The sequence below is a fragment of the Oncorhynchus kisutch genome, linkage group LG5, assembly GCF_002021735.2.
Source record: "Oncorhynchus kisutch isolate 150728-3 linkage group LG5, Okis_V2, whole genome shotgun sequence".
NCBI lineage: Eukaryota > Metazoa > Chordata > Actinopteri > Salmoniformes > Salmonidae > Oncorhynchus > Oncorhynchus kisutch.
In genome coordinates this window covers 63,021,890-63,043,681 of record NC_034178.2, presented here as the reverse complement: position 1 = coordinate 63,043,681, position 21,792 = coordinate 63,021,890, and the positions used below count along the sequence as shown (strand labels likewise).

The 21,792-nt window shown below is 44.6% G+C and overlaps 1 protein-coding gene across 4 annotated transcripts in view; it reads right to left on the bottom strand.

Moving 5' to 3' along the window:
• The window catches only part of LOC116374233 (vitamin D3 receptor B-like), a 100,321-nt gene that overhangs the window by 51,509 nt on the left and 27,020 nt on the right, over positions 1–21,792 (bottom strand). Inside the window, exon 1 of one of the 4 annotated variants that reach the window (XM_031825636.1) lies at positions 17,394–17,434. The exons of the other annotated variants lie outside the window; for them this stretch is intronic. The gene's annotated coding sequence lies outside the window, so the exon portion shown is untranslated. Of the gene's footprint in view, positions 1–17,393; positions 17,435–21,792 lie in introns of those variants that run through there. 4 annotated transcript variants of the gene reach the window in all.

Sequence of the window (21,792 nt, the reverse complement as noted above, 5' to 3'; positions counted from 1 at the left end):
ATTTATAATCATTAGTCATTTAGGTCAACATTGGATCATTCAGAGATCCTCACTGAACTTCTGGAGAGAGTTTGCTGCACTGAAAGTAAAGGGGCTGAATAATTTTGCACGCCCAATTTTTCAGTTTTTGATTTGTTAAAAAAGTTTGAAATATCCAATAAATGTCGTTCCACTTCATGATTGTGTCCCACTTGTTGTTGATTCTTCACAAAAAAATACAGATTTATATCTTTATGTTTGAAGCCTCAAATGTGGCAAAAGGTCGCAAAGTTCAAGGGGGCCGAATACTTTCGCAAGGCACTGTAGGTCTGTAACAGTTTGGGTCCAGGGTGTCTCCCCCTTTGAAGAGGGGGATGACTGCGGCAGCTTTCCAATCCTTGGGGATCTCAGACGATATGAAAGAGATGTTGAACAGGCTGGTAATAGGGCGGTAATGGCGGCGGATAGTTTCAGAAATAGAGGGTCCAGATTGTCAAGCCCAGCTGATTTGTACGGGTCCAGGTTTTGCAGCTCTTTCAGAACATCTGCTTTCTGGATTTGGGTAAAGGAGAACCTGGAGAGGCTTGGGCGAGTAGCTGCGGGGGGGGGAGGAGCTGTTGGCCGAGGTTGGAGTAGCCAGGCGGAAGGCATCGCCAGCCGTTGAGAAATGCTTGTTGTAGTTTTCGATAATCATGGATTTATCGGTGGTGACCGTGTTACCTAGCCTCAGTGCAGTGGACAGCTGGGAGGAGGTGCTCTTGTTCTCCATGGACTTCACAGTGTCCCAGAACTTTTTGGAGTTGGAGCTACAGGATACAAATTTCTGCCTGAAGAAGCTGGCCTTAGCTTCTTATTATACTTCTTAATATACTTCTTAATATACTGCGTGTATTGGTTCCTGACTTCCCTGAACAGTTGCATATCGCGGGGACTATTCAATGCTATTGCAGTCCGCCACAGGATGTTTTTGTGCTGGTCGAGGGCAGTCAGGTCTGGGGTTAACCAAGGGCTATATCTGTTCTTAGTTCTGCATTTTTTGAACGGAGCATGCTTATCTAAAATGGTGAGGAAGTTACTTTTAAAGAATGACCAGGCATCCTCAACTGACGGGATGAGGTCAATGTCCTTCCAGGATACCCGGGCCAGGTCAATTAGAAAGGCCTGCTCACAGAAGTGTTTTAGGGAGCGTTTGACAGTGATGAGGGGTGGTCGTTTGACTGCGGCTCCGTAGCGGATACAGGCAATGAGGCAGTGATCGCTGAGATCCTGGTTGAAGACAGCGGAGGTGTATTTGGAGGGCCAGTTGGTCAGGATGACATCTATGAGGGTGCCCTTGTTTACAGATTTAGGGTTGTACCTGGTGGGTTCCTTGATGATTTGTGTGAGATTGAGGGCATCTAGCTTAGATTGTAGGACTGCCGGGGTGTTAAGCATATCCCAGTTTAGGTCACCTAACAGAACAAACTCTGAAGCTAGATGGGGGGCGATCAATTCACAAATGGTGTCCAGGGCACAGCTGGGAGCTGAGGGGGGTCGGTAGCAGGCGGCAACAGTGAGAGACTTATTTCTGGAGAGAGTAATTTTTTTAATTAGTAGTTCGAACTGTTTGGGTATGGACCTGGAAAGTATGACATTACTTTGCAGGCTATCTCTGCAGTAGACTGCAACTCCTCCCCCTTTGGCAGTTCTATCTTGAATTTTTGGTGGCCTTCCTGAGCCAGGATTCAGACATGGCAAGGACATCAGGGTTAGCAGAGTGTGCTAAAGCAGTGAGTAAAACAAACTTAGGGAGGAGGCTTCTGATGTTGACATGCATGAAACCAAGGCTTTTTTGATCACAGAAGTCAACAAATGAGGGTGCCTGGGGACATGCAGGGCCTGTGTTTACCTCCACATCACCCGCGGAACAGAGGAGGAGTAGTATGAGGGTGCGGCTAAAGGCTATCAAAACTGGTCGCCTAGAGCGTTGGGGACAGAGAATAAAAGGAGCAGATTTCTGGGCATGGTAGAATATATTCAGGGCATAATGCGCAGACAGGGGTATGGTGGGGTGCGGGTACAGCGGAGGTAAGCCCAGGCACTGGGTGATGATGAGAGAGGTTGTATCTCTGGACATGCTGGTTGTAATGGGTGAGGTCACCGCATGTGTGGGAGGTGGGACAAAGGAGGTATCAGGGGTATGAAGAGTGGAACTAGGGGCTCCATTGTAAACTAAAACAATGATAACTAACCTGAACAACAGTATATTGTTGGCATATTGACATTTGAGAGAGACATACAGCGAGGCATACAGTAATCACAGGTGTTGAATTGGGAGAGCTAGCTAAAACAGTAGATGAGACAACAACAGCTAATCAGCTAGCACAACAACAGCAGGTAAAATGGGGTTGACTAGGCAGGGAGGGTCGGATTAACTACACACAGAGCCTGAGTGCGGCTGGGGCCGACAGATAAAACATAAACAAGCAGAATGGAGTACCGTGATTAATGGGCAGTCCAGCATGCATCAGCTATGTAGCCAAGTGATCAGTGTCCAGGGGGCAGCGGTGGATGGGGCAGGGAAGCTAGACTGGTGAGTATTATCCAGGTAAAAAAAACTGTCTGGCTGTGCAGAAGGTAAAAGCCGCTAGCAGCGGCTAACAATGACTAAATAGCTTGTAGCTAGTTAGCTGGTTAGCTTCTGGAGGTTCTTGAATGTGTTCTAAAAATTTACAATAATAGCGATTCCGTATCACATTGGGTGAGGCAGGTTACCGGAAGGTATAATCAAATTAAAAATCGAAAAGAGATTGAAAGTAAATATGGGTCTAGTGAGTGGTTGGGCTGGCTGGGGACGCGGCGATTCAGACAGTTATCAGGCCTGTGCTAACAAGCTAACAGTTAGTAGGCCGGGGCTAAACAAGCTAGCAGTTATCGGACCGGGGCTAAACAAGCTAGCAGTTAGCAGGCTGAATTAGCAAGCAAGCAGATAGCAAGGGCTAGAAAGTTAGCCTTTGGGGGACATCGCGATGGGGTGAGTCTGTTTATGCCTCTTCATGCGGTGACATCGATAGACCGGTCGTGGGTCCGGATATTGTAGCCCAGGAGTATGCTTCGGTGGTAGCACAGGAGCTCTGGCCGGGCTAGCTTCAAGCTAAGTGGATGGAAACGCTAGCCAGGAGTAATCATCCGGGGTTGCGGTTAGCTAGTGAGCTAGTTGTGAAGATCCAGCTGAAAATGTGCCGTTTGCATTGGGAATCCGGGGATAAAAATAATAGGTCCGTTATGCTCTGGTTAGAGTCGCGTTGTTCGAACTGGCAAGAGCTTTCCGAGCTAAAGGTTAGCTGATGACCGGTTAGCTGATGACTGCTAGCAATGGTTTGCTGACTGATAGCTGGTAGTTAGCTGGCTAGCTTCAGTTGAGGGGTTCCGGATCCGAAGTAAATATAAATACTTTAGAAAAAAAAAGCTGATCCACACTACATTGGGTGAGGCGGGTTGCAGGAGAGTATTTAGATGTTGAGGTTTAGCAAAATGTTTTAAAAGATATGCAAAGAAAAATATGTTTTAAAAAAACTATATATACAAGGGACACGACACGACAAGATGTCTGACTGCTACGCCATCTTGTGTGTGTGTGTGTGTGTGTGTGTCAGAGAAGAAGGTAGTACATTTCCAGGTGAAAATTGTTTGACGTAACGAGTCTTATTTCTTGCCCAAAATGTTATAGTCAACACAGAACAGTGTCACAGGCCACCAGTTGCCAAAATCCCACAGGCAAGTCACCTTTGCTAGAAACCTTTTCAGCAACAGTGTGAGAGTTGTCTTTCTCCTGATAAAATCAAAGACTTCAGGTGATTCGATACCTTCAGAACGCAGTAATTGACGTGTTAGGCTGAGGTGACTCAAAACCCAGATCCAAATTTTGTAAACATGTTTCTGATGGCCTAACCCTCAATACCATGGACATCCACTCACATGAAGCAAACATTCAAAGGCTAAATCTTCATCCTCCAAATAAAGACAAAAAGCAGGGTAAGAAGGTAAGAGGCCACTTTATGTAGGCTGTGTTGACATTTTGTCAGGAAAACGGCCTGTATCTATACTGCCATTATCATGGAGTCTTCGGTTGACACAGTGGAGAGGTGAACTCCAGTGTCTTCGTCTGCCTGGGGGCTTAGAAAATGACCCAACGGATTACACGACAAATAGTTACATTTGATTACATAGTGCACAGAGTATCTACTTCACTTAAGCATGTCACTGAAAGAGTAGCATCCTCCACTGCACGAGTAGCATTTCTACCACAAGAGTAGCATCCTCCACCGCACAAGTAGCATTTCTACCACAAGAGTAGCATCCTCCACCGCAAGAGTAGCATTTCTACCACAAGAGTAGCATCCCCCACCTCAAGAGTAGCATCCCCCACCTCAAGAGTAGCAACTCCACCGCAAGAGTAGCATCCTCCACCGCACGAGTAGCATTTCTACCACAAGAGTAGCATCCTCCACCGCAAGAGTAGCATTTCTACCACAAGAGTAGCATCTCAACCCCAAGAGTAGCACCTCCACCGCAAGACTAGCATCCTCCACCTCAAGATTAGCATCTCCACCTCAAGAGTAGCATCCTCCACCTCAAGATTAGCATCTCCACCGCATGAGTAGCATCCTCCACCGCAAGAGTAGCATTTCCACCTCAAGAGTAGCATCTTTACCTCAAGAGTAGCATCCTCCACCGCAAGAGTAGCATCTCCACCTCAAGAGTAGCATCTCCACCTCAAGAGTAGCATCCTCACCTCAAGAGTAGAATCCCCACCGCACAAGTAGAATCCTCCACCGCACGAGTAGCATCCTCCACCGCACGAGTAGCATCCTCCACCGCAAGAGTAGCATCCTCCACCGCAAGAGTAGCATCCTCCACCACAAGAGTAGCATCCTCACCTCAAGAGTAGCATCCCCACCGCACGAGTAGCATCCTCCACCGCACGAGTAGCATCCTCCACCGCAAGAGTAGCATCCTCCACCTCAAGATTAGCATCTCCACCGCAAGAGTAGCATCCTCCACCTCAAGAGTAGCATCTCCACCTCAAGAGTAGCATCCCCCACCGCACGAGTAGCATCCTTCACAGCAAGAGTAGCATCCTCCACCACAAGAGTAGCATCCTCAACCACAAGAGTAGCATCCTCACCTCAAGAGTAGCATCCCCACCGCACGAGTAGCATCCTCCACCGCACGAGTAGCATCCTCCACCGCAAGAGTAGCATCCTCCACCTCAAGATTAGCATCTCCACCGCAAGAGTAGCATCCTCCACCGCACGAGTAGCATTTCTACCACAAGAGTAGCATCCTCCACCGCAAGAGTAGTATTTCTACCACAAGAGTAGCATCTCAACCCCAAGAGTAGCACCTCCACCGCAAGACTAGCATCCTCCACCTCAAGATTAGCATCTCCACCTCAAGAGTAGCATCCTCCACCTCAAGATTAGCATCTCCACCGCATGAGTAGCATCCTCCACCGCAAGAGTAGCATTTCCACCTCAAGAGTAGCATCTTTACCTCAAGAGTAGCATCCTCCACCGCAAGAGTAGCATCTCCACCTCAAGAGTAGCATCCTCACCTCAAGAGTAGCATCCCCACCGCACAAGTAGCATCCTCCACCGCACGAGTAGCATCCTCCACCGCAAGAGTATCATCCTCCACCTCAAGAGTAGCATCCTCACCTCAAGAGTAGCATCCCCACCTCAAGGGTAGCATCCTCCACCGCACGAGTAGCATCCTCCACCGCAAGAGTAGCATCCTCCACCGCAGGAGTAGCATCCTCCACCACAAGAGTAGCATCCTCACCTCAAGAGTAGCATCCCCACCGCACGAGTAGCATCCTCCACCGCACGAGTAGCATCCTCCACCGCAAGAGTAGCATCCTCCACCTCAAGATTAGCATCTCCACCGCAAGAGTAGCATCCTCCACCTCAAGAGTAGCATCTCCACCTCAAGAGTAGCATCCTCCACCTCAAGAGTAGCATCCCCCACCTCAAGGGTAGCATCTCCACCTCAAGAGTAGCATCCCCCACCGCACGAGTAGCATCCTCCACAGCAAGAGTAGCATCCTCCACCACAAGAGTAGCATCCTCAACCACAAGAGTAGCATCCTCACCTCAAGAGTAGCATCCCCACCTCAAGAGTAGCATCATCACCGCAAGAGTAGCATCCTCCACCGCAAGAGTAGCATCTCCACCTCAAGAGTAGCATCTCCACCTCAAGAGTAGCATCTCCACCTCCAGAGTAGCATCTCCACCTCAAGAGTAGCATCTGCACCTCAAGAGTAGCATCTCCACCTCAAGAGTAGAATCTCCACCTCAAGAGTAGAATCTCCACCGCAAGAGTAGCATCTCCACTGCAAGAGTAGCATCCCCCACCTCAAGAGTAGCATCCCCCACATCAAGAGTAGCATCTCCACTGCAAGAGTAGCATCCCCCACCTCAAGAGTAGAACCCCCCACCTCAAGAGTAGAATCCCCCACCTCAAGAGTAGAATCCCCCACCTCAAGAGTAGAATCCCCCACCTCAAGAGTAGAATCCCCCACCTCAAGAGTAGAATCCCCCACCTCAAGAGTAGCATCTCCACCGCAAGAGTAGCATCCCCCATCTCAAGAGTAGAATCCCCCACCTCAAGAGTAGAATCCCCCACCTCAAGAGTAGCATCCCCCACCTCAAGAGTAGAATCCCCCACCTCAAGAGTAGCATCTCCACCGCAAGAGTAGCATCCCCCACCTCAAGAGTAGCATCCCCCACCTCAAGAGTAGCATCTCCACCGCAAGAGTAGCATCCCCCACCTCAAGAGTAGAATCTCCACCGCAAGAGTAGCATCCCATACCTCAAGAGTAGCATCCCCCACCTCAAGAGTAGCATCTCCACCGCAAGAGTAGAATCCCATACCTCAAGAGTAGCATCCCCCACCTCAAGAGTAGCATCCCCCACCTCAAGAGTAGCATCTCCACCGCAAGGGTAGCATCCCCCATCTCAAGAGTAGAATCCCCCACCTCAAGAGTAGCATCCCCCACCTCAAGAGTAGCATCCCCCACCTCAAGAGTAGCATCCCCCACCTCAAGAGTAGCATCTCCACCGCAAGAGTAGCATCCCATACCTCAAGAGTAGCATCCCCCATCTCAAGAGTAGAATCCCCCACCTCAAGAGTAGATTTCCCCCACCTCAAGAGTAGCATCCCCCACCTCAAGAGTAGAATCCCCCACCTCAAGAGTAGAATCCCCCACCTCAAGAGTAGCATCTCCACCGCAAGAGTAGCATCCCCCACCTCAAGAGTAGCATCCCCCACCTCAAGAGTAGCATCTCCACCGCAAGAGTAGCATCCCCCACCTCAAGAGTAGCATCCCCCACCTCAAGAGTAGAATCTCCACCGCAAGAGTAGCATCCCATACCTCAAGAGTAGCATCCCCCACCTCAAGAGTAGCATCCCCCACCTCAAGAGTAGCATCTCCACCGCAAGGGTAGCATCCCCCATCTCAAGAGTAGAATCCCCCACCTCAAGAGTAGAATCCCCCACCTCAAGAGTAGCATCCCCCACCTCAAGAGTAGAATCCCCCACCTCAAGAGTAGAATCCCCCACCTCAAGAGTAGCATCTCCACCGCAAGAGTAGCATCCCCCACCTCAAGAGTAGCATCCCCCACCTCAAGAGTAGCATCTCCACCGCAAGAGTAGCATCCCCCACCTCAAGAGTAGAATCTCCACCGCAAGAGTAGCATCCCATACCTCAAGGGTAGCATCCCCCACCTCAAGAGTAGCATCCCCCACCTCAAGAGTAGCATCTCCACCGCAAGGGTAGCATCCCCCATCTCAAGAGTAGAATCCCCCACCTCAAGAGTAGAATCCCCCACCTCAAGAGTAGCATCCCCCACCTCAAGAGTAGAATCCCCCACCTCAAGAGTAGCATCTCCACCGCAAGAGTAGCATCCCCCACCTCAAGAGTAGCATCCCCCACCTCAAGAGTAGCATCCCCCACCTCAAGAGTAGAATCTCCACTGCAAGAGTAGCATCCCATACCTCAAGAGTAGCATCCCCCACCTCAAGAGTAGCATCTCCACCTCAAGAGTAGCATCTCCACCTCAAGAGTAGCATATACACTGCAAGAGTAGCATCTTCACCGCAGGGGTAGAATCCCCAATGCAAGGGTAGCATCCTCAACGCAAGGGTAGCATCCCCACCGCAAGGGTAGCGTTTCCTCCACCACCACCTCAGAGTGAAAATAAAGCCGAGGCAGAGATGGAGGGATGGAGGAAGGAGGGATAGAGGGGAGACAAAGAAGGGTAACAATCTCAATACTGTACTGATGTGAATATAAACACACTTACAAATCATGAGCAATGAGGTAAGGAGGCAAGCTGAATAATGTAAGCTGTTTTGACAGAGCTCTCCATCACCACTTGCAGCAAAGTGAATACGCCAGAGGTGTCAGAAAGACTGGGTGCTAAACTCCTCCAAAACACATATGGGGCTGTATGTATCAAACATGACAGAGTAGGATCAGTTTTGCCTTTTAGCTCAAATAAGATTACATGGATGCTCTATAGATACAAATGTAAAACGTGATAATATGTGTTTGATAAAAATATTTGAGAAACATCCATTGAAGCTTAGATTTATTAGGATCCCCATTAGCCAACGCCAATGGCAACAGCTAGTCTTACTGGGGACTGTGAATAGACCCCTGGTGGTATGTTTAGTGGCGTATGTGTTAGACTTGGGCGCTATCCCATATATACTGTATACCGGGGAATTTGGAAAAAGCCACAGGATAGAGTTTTTCAATACCATCAATACCGTTGAAAGTATTTATTTAAAGTTTTTAAATACATTTTAATATTTGTAGCAACTCTTTAAGTAAATACCTGGAGTCAACTTGTGCAATGTGTTAGAAGATGAAGCAGATTGCGATCTTCATTTGACCTGTCTCATTATGTTACATTATGAAGCTTACCGTAGTTCCCAAGAACCGTTTAGTCCAAAATCACATTCGGTAGCTCCTACCTATATACAGTTGAAGTCGTAAGTTTACATACACACATATATATATTATATAGAGTATGGGGAACATAATCACTATAATGAAATATGTGGACCAATAGGCAATAAGACACTCAAAAACCACAGCCACAGCATGTCATAGCAAACGTAACATACACATAGGCTATGCTAATACATTGTACGCCTCAGGTATATACAGTGGGGCAAAAAAGTATTTAGTCAGCCACCAATTGTGCAAGTTCTCCCACTTAAAAAGATGTGAGAGGCCTGTAATTTTCATCACAGCTACACTTCAACTATGACAGACAAATTGAGAAGAAAAAAAATCCTGAAAATCACATTGTAGGATTTTTTATGAATTTATTTGCAAATTATGGTGGAAAATAAGTATTTGGTCAATAACAAAAGTTTATCTCAATACTTTGTTATATACCCTTTGTTGGCAATGACAGAGGTGAAAGGTTTTCTGTAAGTCTTCACAAGGTTTTCACATACTGTTGCTGGTATTTTGGCCCATTCCTCCATGCAGATCTCCTCTAGAGCAGTAATGTTTTGGGGCTGTTGCTTGGCAACACGGACTTTCAACTCCCTCCAAAGATTTTCTTTGGGGTTGAGATCTGGAGACTGGCTAGGCCACTCCAGGACCTTGAAATGCTTCTTACGAAGCCACTCCTTCGTTGCCCGGGTGGTGTGTTTGGGATCATTGTCATGCTGAAAGACCCAGCCACGTTTCATCTTCAATGCCCTTGCTGATGGAAGGAGGTTTTCACTCAAAATCTCACGATACATGGCCCCATTCATTCTTTCCTTTACACGGATCAGTCATCCTGGTCCCTTTGCAGAAAAACAGCCCCAACGCATGATGTTTCCAGAAATCTTGCTCGTTTGTAGGTGACCAAATACTTATTTTCCACCATAATTTGCAAATAAATTCATAAAAAATCCTGCAATGTGATTTTCTAGATTTTTCTCTCTCATTTTGTCTGTCATAGTTGAAGTGTACCTATGATGAAAATTACAGGCCTCTCTCATCTTTTTAAGTGGGAGAACTTGCACAATTGGTGGCTGACTAAATACTTTTTTGCCCCACTGTATATACAGTTGAAGTCAGAAGTTTACATACACTTAGATTGGAGTCATTAAAACTCCACAAATTTCTTGTTAACAAACTATAGTTTTGGCAAGTTGGTTAGGACATCGACTTTGTGCATGACACAAGTAACTTTTCCAAAAACAAAGACAGATTATTTCACTTTTTCCACACAATTTCAGTGGGTCAGAAGTTTACATACACTAAGTTGACTGTGCCTTTAAACAGCTTGGAAAATTCCCCAAAATTATGTCATGGCTTTAGAAGCTTCTGATAGGCTAATTGACATCATTTCAGTGAATTGGAGGTGTACCTGTGGATGTATTTCCAGGCCTACCTTCAAATTCAGTGCCTCTTTGCTTGACATCATGGGAAAATCAAAAGAAATTAGCCAAGACCTCAGGAAAAAAAAGTTGACCTCCACAAGTCTGGTTCATCCTTGGGAGCAAATTCCAAGCGCCTGAAGGTACCACGTTCATCTGTACAAACAATAGTACGCAAGTATAAACACCATGGGACCACGCAGCCGTCATACCGCTCAGGAAGAGATGCGTTCTGAATCCTAGAGATGAACGTACTATGGTGCAAAAAGTGTAAATCAATCCCAGAACAACAGCAAAGGACCTTGTGAAGATACTGGAGGAAACAGGTACAAAAGTATCTATATCCACCATAAAACGAGTCCTATATCAACGTAACCTGAAAGGCCGTTCAGCAAGGAAGAAGCCACCGCTCCAAAACTGCCATAAAAAAGCCAGACCATCAACGTGTTCAACAGCCAAACCATTTATTACTAGATTCAGCTGAAGTGTAGAACTTCTGGAAGGATTTCTACCAAATACAATGACTTTTAAAAAGATGATCCAGCCTAGGTTTACAGAATTTGACCACTAAGCCAGTGGAACTGCATAATTAGTGTTACTGCATAAAAACATCCTCAGATGAAAAGGGAATCACGCTGATAAATACAGACTGGGTGTGGGCTGTATGAGGGAAAGATGCATCCTCAGAAAAATGAACACATATTTGTGGGAATATGGCTAAAAGATGGCCTGAGCTAGCCTTTGCTATGCAAACCTTGGCAAAGAAAGACCCAATGTCAACGAGTAACCACTTTACAGAACCACAACTATGAGGCAGATTGTTTTTACAACGATGAACGGCAGAAGAGCTAGAAGCTTGACTCAACACCGTAATGCAGAATGCAGCTCTACTCAACCCTATAACACCGATTGGAAGAGCCAGTCAATATCACGGCCCAGATAGTGAGCAATAATCAATACCATGACACAGCATGAGACTTCTAATACGATGAGACTTCTACTCCCATGACACAGCATGGGACTTCTACCCCATGACACAGCATGAGACTTCTACTACCATGACACAGCATGAGACTTCTAATACCATGAGACTCCTACTACCATGACACAGCACAAGACTTTTACAACCATGACACAGCATGAGACTTCTACTACCATGACACAGCACGAGACTTTTACAACCATGACACAGCATGAGACTTCTACTACCATGACTCAGCACGAGACTTTTACAACCATGACACAGCATGAGACTTTTACTACCATGATACAGCATGAGACTTCTACTACCATGACACAACATTATACTTCTACTACCATGACACTTCTACTACCATGATACAGCATGAGACTTCTACTACCATGACACAGCATGAGACTTCTACTACCATGAGACTTCTACTCCCATGACACAGCATGAGACTTCTACTACCATGACACAGCATGAGACTTCTACTCCCATGACACAGCATGAGACTTCTACTCCCATGACACAGCATGAGATTTCTACTACCATGACACAGCATGAGACTTCTACTCCCATGACACAGCATGAGACTTCTACTCCCATGACACAGCATGAGACTTCTACTCCCATGACACAGCATGAGACTTCTAATACCATGAGACTTCTACTACCATGACACAGCATGAGACTTCTACTCCCATGACACAGCATGATACTTCTAATACCATGAGACTTCTACTACCATGACACAGCATGAGACTTCTACTCCCATGACACAGCATGAGACTTCTACTACCATGACACAGCATGAGATTTCTACTACCATGACACAGCATGAGACTTCTACTACCATGACACAGCACGAGACTTTTACAACCATGACACAGCATGAGACTTCTACTACCATGAGACTTCTACTCCCATGACACAGCATGAGACTTCTACTACCATGACACAGCATGAGACTTCTACTCCCATGAAACAGCATGAGATTTCTACTACCATGACACAGCATGAGACTTCTACTCATCAACACCACCAGGGCCAGAAACTATCTTTGGCCAGAAACTACCAGCCACTCAGATTATTTACCAAACAAAAGAGTTTTTTTGCCATAATTACAACAAAAACAGATGAGCACGCTTAGAAATGCTTCTACAACAAGAAATGTATTACTAGTAAGAAGTAATCTGATATATTACTCAATTTAATATTCTGTGACCTTTGTCTATTCACCAAAATATCACAGATGAGAAAAACAAATTCAGCTGCACCTTTAAGGGGTAATGAGGCCTCTCTAATCCTCATTTGTGCCTGTGACAATCTCACTAGTAGAGGCCAATGATGTATCTTTGCTAGCAGTGGAAGCAAACTCAAACTTTGAAAATCAACCTACCGTGTCAACAAAACAATGTAAATAGCCAAGAAACACGAAGACAAAGTTTTACTTTAGAAGACTTTGGAGTACATTTGACCAACTTTCATATCTGTGCGCATTTCTTCTAAAAACAAATCTTTCAGCACTCCACTCACAGTGTGCAGCTCCCCAGACAGGTGGTGTTGCTGCGCAAGGTTGTGTTACAGTGGTGACAGGACTGGGCCTTATGGTGGAAAAGTCAAAGTTATATCTTCTATTTTCCCAAGATTATTTTACCGTACAGATATTGTGTTGCTCGCCCCCCACCCCAGCTCAACTCCCACGTAACCCTCACCTTCCACAAGTGCAGAGGTAAAAGTACACACAAAGGGTTAATGGTCACAGAGAACGACAACACGCTGGGTGCACCAAGCCACCGGGGGGCCATTTTAGGGCAGGTGACTAATTGGCAAAGAGTGGGACCAAAGCCTATCAATCATACATTAAACATTAATATGTTTAAAGAGCACTAGGTCTATATGGTAACTTCATAATATGGTTTATATGTGGCCAAATATAGATAAGGACAGTATTTAGCCTACAATATGATCGAAACGATGGATGTTACGAAAGAACAACAATCAAACCATATCATGGAAAAGTACACAGTAATATAGTCAAGTGTAGCCCAGTGTTTAGACCTATAACAAAATAGTTTAAAGACTTAGGCCTTTCTAGTTACAAAACTGATATTACCGATGCATTATGTGTAGTCCACATGAAGGCTCTGTTTAACATGCATTTAACCTCCAAAACAGGACATTCCCAATGCAAACAGGATTACAGAATGAAAATACAGTGTCAACTTTCCAGGTCAGAAGTTCCTTAATAACACTGATTTCATGGGGAAAATGGCTTCTTTTAGTGACAATAAACAGTTGACATCAGAGACTGTCTCACGTACAGTGCAAAGCGGGAGGTCATCCGGACTCCTGCGGAGTTTTCGAATGGTTCGCCATTTGAACATATCCCATATACTTATAATACCACAACCCAACTAACATTAGGTTAGCAACACGTAAGCAACAACCACACATACACACAGCACATACTTAGGTCTAACTTTCTGACTGACCCCCAAATCAGTGAACACCTATTATGAAAATATTATTAATTACTTCCTAAATATCATTCTACTCAGAGAAATTCGATCAATTGCGATTCCATTTGTCATTGACAATCTATTACACTAAACTCACAATAGAAAACAGAGGAGCTCTAAATAATGAATGAGTGCACAATTAGAGCGAATCCACTGCCATTCGAGTGGACACACAGAACACAGTGAATAATATTAAGAAATTCCGGTGCCCCCATCGTAACTTTCCCAGTATAGATGAATTAATATGCATATGATGTATGGTCTGGCCAGACATTGGAGCAGTACCAATCAAAGTTCCTAATATACACTGACTATACCAAACATTAGGAACACCTTCCTACTAGTTAAACCCCCTTTTGCCCTCTGGACAGCCTCAATTTGTTGAGGAATGGACTCTACAAGGAGTCGAAAACTTTCCACAGGGATGCTGGCCCACGTTGACTCCAATCCCAGTGTTGTGTCAAGTTGGCTGGATTTCCTTTTGGTGGTGGACCATTCTTGATCGACACAGGAGACTGTTGAGTGTGGAAAAACCCAGCAGCGTTACAGTGCTTGACACAAACCAGTGAGCCTGGAACCTACACTGAACAAAAATATAAATGGAACATGCAACAACCTCAAAGATTTTACTGAGTTACAGTAATCAGTTGAAATATATTCATTAGGCCCTAATCTATGGATTTCCCATGAATGGGAATACAGATATGCATCTGTTGGTCACAGATATCTTAAAAGGTAGGGGTGTGGATCAGAAGATCAGACTGTATCTGGTGTGACCACCATTTGCCTCATGCAGAACAACACATCTCCTTGCTGTCCCCAGTCCACCTGGCCGTGCTGCTGCTCCAGTGTCAAATGTTCTGCCTGCGGCTATGGAATCCTGACCTGTTCACCGGACGTGCTACCTGTCCCAGACCTATTATTTGACCATGCTGGTCATTTATGAACATTTGAACATCTTGGCCATGTTCTGTTATAATCTCCACCCGGCACAGCCAGAAGAGGACTGGCCACCCCTCATAGCCTGGTTCCTCTTTAGGTTTCTTCCTAGGTTTTGGCCTTTCATGGGAGTTTTTCCTAGCCACCGTGCTTCTACACCTGCATTGCTTGCTGTTTGGGGTTTTAGGCTGGGTTTCTGTACAGCACTTTGAGATATCAGCTGATGTACGACAGGCTATATAAATACATTTGATTTGATTTTGATCCTTCACATATAATTGGCTGTTGATTGTGGCCTGTGGAATACTCCTCTTTAATGGCTGTGTGAAGTTGCTGGATATTGGCAGGAACTGGTACACACTGTCGTACACATTGATCCAGAGCATCCCAAACGTGCTCAATGGGGGACCTGTCTGGTGAGTATGCAGGTGATGGCGGCGGATAAATGGCATGACAATGGACCATCAGCAAACAGCTCGCCCACACAACACCATACACGGTACAGTTGACACTGGGATTCATCCGAGAAGAGCACACTTCTCCAGCGTGCCAGTGGACATCAAAGGTGAGCATTTGACCACTGAAGTTACGAAGTTGAACTGCAGTCAGGTCAAGACGATGAGCACGCAGACGAGCATCCCTGAGACGGTTTCTGACATTTTGTGCAGAAATTCTCCGATTTGTGCAAACCCACAGTTTCATCAGCTGTATGGGTGGCTGATCTCAGATGATCCAGCAGGTGAAGAAGCCGGATGTGGAGGTCCTGGGCTGGCGTGATTACACGTGGTCTGTGGTTCTGAGGCGGGTTGGACGCACTACCAAATTCTCTAAAACGATGTTGCTAGAGAAATTAACTTTCAGCAATGTGGCAACAGCTCTGGTGGACATTCCTGTAGTTAGCATTCCAATTGAATTATGGCATAGTGTTGTGTGACAAAATTGCACATTTTAAAGTAGGATATTTTAGAATAAACCGGTATTGATGCACGGACCGGTTTGGGTTTTTACTTTACCTTCTATACCGGTATTTGAATGTTTGGTTTGTTAAATGTGATATGTCGTGTGTAACGTACATTTTTATAGTTCACTTTACTACTTGAGTCATCTCTCTCCGCTCTCTCTCCATGCCGCTTTCCACACAGACCTAGCTCTGCCTCCTGTGACTCAAGGAGCGCATTTATTGCTACTCAACCACGAGACAGTTCCTTTCAGTCTGCATGGTCAATGCAGCACATGCAACAATGTTGATTACAACGATGCTGTTTTCACTTTGCTTCTTAACCTCTCTAGGCTAAGAGAGGCACTTGCTTGCAGTTCCTATCGCTTCCACTGGATGTCAACAGTCTTTAGAAATTGGTTGATGTTTTTCCTATGTGTAATGAAGATGTAGGGCTGTTCAGAATGAGGGTCGAGTCTAGTGTACTGTTTGTTAGGGGCACACGACCTGAAAGCTCCACTTTGTTTTTATCTGTTATTGAACGCAGTTTATCCCGTCTTAAATTTGATCAATTATTTACGTAAAAAATACCTAAAGTTGTATTAGGAAATCTGTTTGAAATGTTTGGACAAAGATTACAGGTAACTTATTAGATATTTTGTAGTCATGTTGCGCGAGTTGGAACCAGTTTTTTTCCTGGATCAAACGCGCCAAATAAATGGACATTTTGGATATATATCGACGGAAATTAATCGAACAAAAGGACCATTTGTGATGTTTAAGGGACATATTGGAGTGCCAACAAAAGAAGCTTGTCAAAGGTAAGGCATGAATTATATCGTTATTTCTGAGTTTTGTGTCACGCCTGGCGGATGAAATATGATTGTCTGTGTTTGTTTGATGGGGTACTGTCCTCAGATAACAGCATGGTTTGCCGTAAAGTATTTTTGAAATCTGACACGGTGGCTGGATTAAGAAGAAGTAAAGCTTTAATTTGGTGTATTACACTTGTGATTGTATGAAAGTTAAATATTTCTAATAATTTAATATGAATTTGGCGCTCTGCCATTTCACCGGATGTTGTCAAATCGATCCCGTTATCGGGATTTGATCCCTAAGAAGTTTTAATATAAATGTTCTATAATTACACTATTAGTTTGTCTTTCTTACATCGGCAAACAGCTAGTTTGTCTTTTCTTAGCAAGTTGGGCCTAAATTTGGTTAGCCGCTAATGCTAATCGCTAACTAGCTAATAAATATATTGAGTCAGAGCAAGCTGTACAGCCTGATAATACCAGTGATGGTGTAGACCTGAATCAGCATGTTGTTTGTGTAACAGTATCTTCTAAATCAAAGAGCTAAGAGAAACATTCAATGTAGTAGTGATGGGTCGTTTACAAACAAGTCGGCTCTAAGTAGGTGAACGTTGGGAGCCGGCTGGCATATCAGAAGAACCAAATCTATTTATAAAAATATAAAATTATTCAGATTTGAATAATCAAAAGATTTAAATGAATACAGTTAACTAATTCAAAGAACGAAAGGTAAATAAAATAATATAGGCCTAAATGATCAAGCGCACACATTTGTTCTGACTGTCTGCTCACACTAACAGCCTCACCTGTTGTTCCTGTCAATCAGACAAGCAGTGTCAACCAATGAACCAAAGATGCATGAGGGAGGGCTCACTCACAGTCACACACTTAGCAGCCCAGGAGAGAGAGGAAGGACAGCTGTGGAAACAACAGCTGGAAAATGAGTCGGAAGCACAGCAGCATTTGAATGCATTTTAATCATGTAGGCAATGTTAGAGCACAGTGTAGAATTTGCCAAAACAAAATCTCATTCTACGCACAACCTACACCGGCATATGCAAACTGTACACCCAACTGTGAAGCTAGCTGTAGCAGAGCTTCGAGAAACTAGCAGGCCTGCTAGTGATAGTGGTGGAGCCAGAACCTCCACACGTGGAGATGTATCCACTCAGTCAAGTAGGCCTACTCCGCGACCCACAACAATGCAGTCTTCTATGGACCAGTTTATGCCAATGTCTGTAGCAAAACAAGGCCAAATTGATATTGCATTGGCTAAAATGATTGCCACCGACTTCCAGCCATTTTCGATCGTGGAGGACAGAGGTTTTAGAAATTAGAGCAATGGTCTAAATCCAATGTAGACCAAGCAGGAAAACCCTTTCAAATCACCTATTCCACAACTGTACGAGAGCACACAGGCTTCAGTGTGGGAAAGAGTCCAAAAAGTTACTGCAGTTTGCCTTACCACTGACTGCTGGACATCAAGGGTAACCACTTCTTACATGTCGGTTACATGTCACTTCATTGAAGATTTTTCGATGTCTATCTGTCTACTGGACTGCTTTAAGTTCATCGACAGACACACCTCAGAGAACTTGGCAGAGGCCAGAGTGGCCAGAGAATGGCAAGTAAATGGAAAAGTGGTCTGTTGTGTTAGCGACAATGCAGCTAACATAACCAAAACCATGAACATTTTAAAATGGACCCATCATCCATGTCTTGCCCACACAATCAACCTAATTTTAAGAGATGCTCTGAAGGTGATGAAGCCCACTGTGGACAAAGTGAAAGTAGCTGTAGAATACTTCCACAGGAGCAAAGTAGGTACTGAAAAACTAAAGTCTACACAATGCCAGATGGGGATGCCTGAGCTGAGGTCTAAACAAGACTGCACTACAAGGTGGAATTCAATATTTTATATGTTGAAGTGGTTTCTTGAGTCAAAGGATGCCATCATCTCTACCCTGGCAATGTCATTGCACCTGTTGATGCTCTGACCCAAGAGGAATGGGAGGTGGTGGAGGAGGTGTGCAGAGTCCAGATCAGTGGAGAGAGGTACAGTAAGCAGTTATTACTACATCATTATTTAATCCAGTATTATATTTATTTTTTATTTTTATTTTACCTTTATTTAACCAGGCAAGTCAGTTAAGAACACATTCTTATTTTCAATGACGGCCTGGGAACAGTGGGTTAACTGCCTGTTCAGGGGCAGAACGACAGATTTGTACATGAGCAGTAGATGAGACATGAACCTGAACTAATAAGTTACTGTTCTCTCTTTTCAGCTATGTGACAGCCTATAAAATGATACTCCTATGTGAGGGTCTGCAGCGAATCACAGCCAGCCGCCAGAGAGAAGCAAATGTAACCACAGGACATGTGACAGAGTTGATGGACACCCTATGCTCATCAATGGACAGAAAGTTCCACAGAATGGAATATAATCACGTGCTATCAGAAACTGCTGCACTTGACCCCAGGTTTAAGAAGTTAGCCTTCAATGATGCCAGAGCGATTGATCAGGCTCTTCAAGGAATAACCTCAGCAGCAGGGAGGGACAGCCTGGCTCAGGCACCAGGGCAACAGGAAGTAGAGGGATCAGATGGAGCAGAAGCACCAGCAGTAGTGCCACAAACATCTGCTGTTTGACGAGAGAGCAACTGGGGATGCGGCACGAAGGAATCCCTCAGCAGATGCCATAATGGAGGTCCGATCCTATTTGGAGGTCTGCAGATCCTCTGAGCTGATGGAAGAACAAGGCCTCTGTCTACCCACGGATTACTAAAGTCATGACAGGGAGACTCTGCATAGTGGCCACATCCGTTCCCTCTGAGAGGGTCTTCTCGAAAACGGGACAAATAATTACTGAGAGAAGAAACCGCATCAGCCCCTTGAAAGTGAGGCAGCTTGTATTTCTGAATGCAAATCTCTCATAAAAGCTAAATCTGGTCAGCATTGCTGTGTGCTGCTGGTAATAACATGGCAATAAAGAAGAGAGAGAAAAGAGGGACCAGTTTAATGTTTTCACTGGGATGCTGCAGTTTTGCACATTGTTATTTATTTTTCTTTGATGTGGTGCAATATTCTAGTATTATGTTCAGATTGTATTAGTTTTGAATTGTTACATTTATATGCACTTTGTTTTATACATTAAAAAAGTTATACTTTAATAAATGCAAATGTTTAATAGCATTATTTTTCATAAAACCAATGCATTTTTCAATACATTGTGGTTAAGGTAGAGTATGATTTAATTTAATAATTTAATTAGAATTGTTTTAACACCAGTCATAGTCAAACGATCGCAAACTGTTTGAAAAACTACAAAAAAAAATGTTTTTAAAAAGAGCCGTTTGGGAGCCAAATGAGCCGGCTCACAGAAAAGAGCCGGAATGACCATCACTACATTGTAGCCAAAGATTATAGTGTCCCCTAGGGAACACTTCACAACACTTTCGTTCCTACCCTGTCACAATAACTCCTCCCTTGCATTTCCATTAGTTGTCATGTCAAACAACACTGTATTCAAAGTGCCGACTATTCTAACTATTAGAATAAACAATCTATTTCCATGATTCTGAAAGTTCTCCCAAGTGTTTTGCTCTAAAGCGCAAGTCAAATCGCAACTGCAACATTTGGTGAAAAATAAGGTCAAGATGTCTAAAAATCATTTTGGGTTGAGGTTGAATTAAACAGTATAAAACAATCAGAATGGAGAAAGACTCATTCAAATCACTTAGAAAGTGTGTGTTGCCACCCTGGGATCACTAACTACTCATAAAGCACCCTGGGATCACTCACTACTCATAAAGCACCCTGGGATCACTCACTACTCATAAAGCCCCCTGGGATCACTCACTACTCATAAAGCCCCCTGGGATCACTCACTACTCATAAAGCCCCCTGGGATCACTCACTACTCATAAAGCCCCCTGGGATCACTCACTACTCATAAAGCACCCTGGGATCACTCACTACTCATAAAGCCCCCTGGGATCACTCACTACTCATAAAGCACCCTGGGATCACTCACTACTCATAAAGCCCCCTGGGATCACTCACTACTCATAAAGCACCCTGGGATCACTCACTACTCATAAACTACCCTGGGATCACTCACTACTCATAAAGCACCCTGGGATCACTCACTACTCATAAAGCCCCCTGGGATCACTCACTACTCATAAAGCACCCTGGGATCACTCACTACTCATAAAGCCCCCTGGGATCACTCACTACTCATAAAGCACCCTGGGATCACTCACTACTCATAAAGCACCCTGGGATCACTCACTACTCATAAAGCCCCCTGGGATCACTCACTACTCATAAAGCACCCTGGGATCACTCACTACTCATAAAGCCCCCTGGGATCACTCACTACTCATAAAGCACCCTGGGATCACTCACTACTCATAAAGCACCCTGGGATCACTCACTACTCATAAAGCCCCCTGGGATCACTCACTACTCATAAAGCCCCCTGGGATCACTCACTACTCATAAAGCACCCTGGGATCACTCACTACTCATAAAGCAAATGTACAACTTTTATTATTATTTATTTTTTATATATATATATATATTTATTCAATACCGTGAAATAATATTTTGTCCATTTCGCCCAGCACTATTTAAGAGTGGCCTTTTATTGTCCCCAGCACAATGTGCACCTGTGTAATGATCATGCTGTTTAATCAGCTTCTTGATATGCCACACCTGTCAGGTGGATGAATTATGTTAGCAAAGGAAAAATGCTCACTAACATAAATGTAAACAAATCTGTGCATAACATTTCAGAGAAATATGCGCATATGGACATTTTCTGAATGGCACACATACACAATCCATGTCTCTATTGTCTCAAGGCTTCTTCAACCGGTCTTCTCCTCTACATCTACACTGATTGAAGTGGATTTAACAAGTGACATCTAGAAGTGATAATAGCTTTCACCTGGATTCACCTGGTCAGTCTATGTCATGGAAAGTGCTTTGTGAACTCAGTGTCCTTAATGTTTTGTGAACTCAGTGTCCCTAATGTTTCGTGAACTCAGTGTCCTTAATGTTTCGTGAACTCAGTGTTCTTAATGTTTCGTGTACTCAGTGTATGTTTATGCAGGGGCTTTGCTTAATCAACTACTGCCAACTCACAAACAGGTTGTAGTACTACTGTATGCCATGTAGTCTAACTGTAATAGGAGT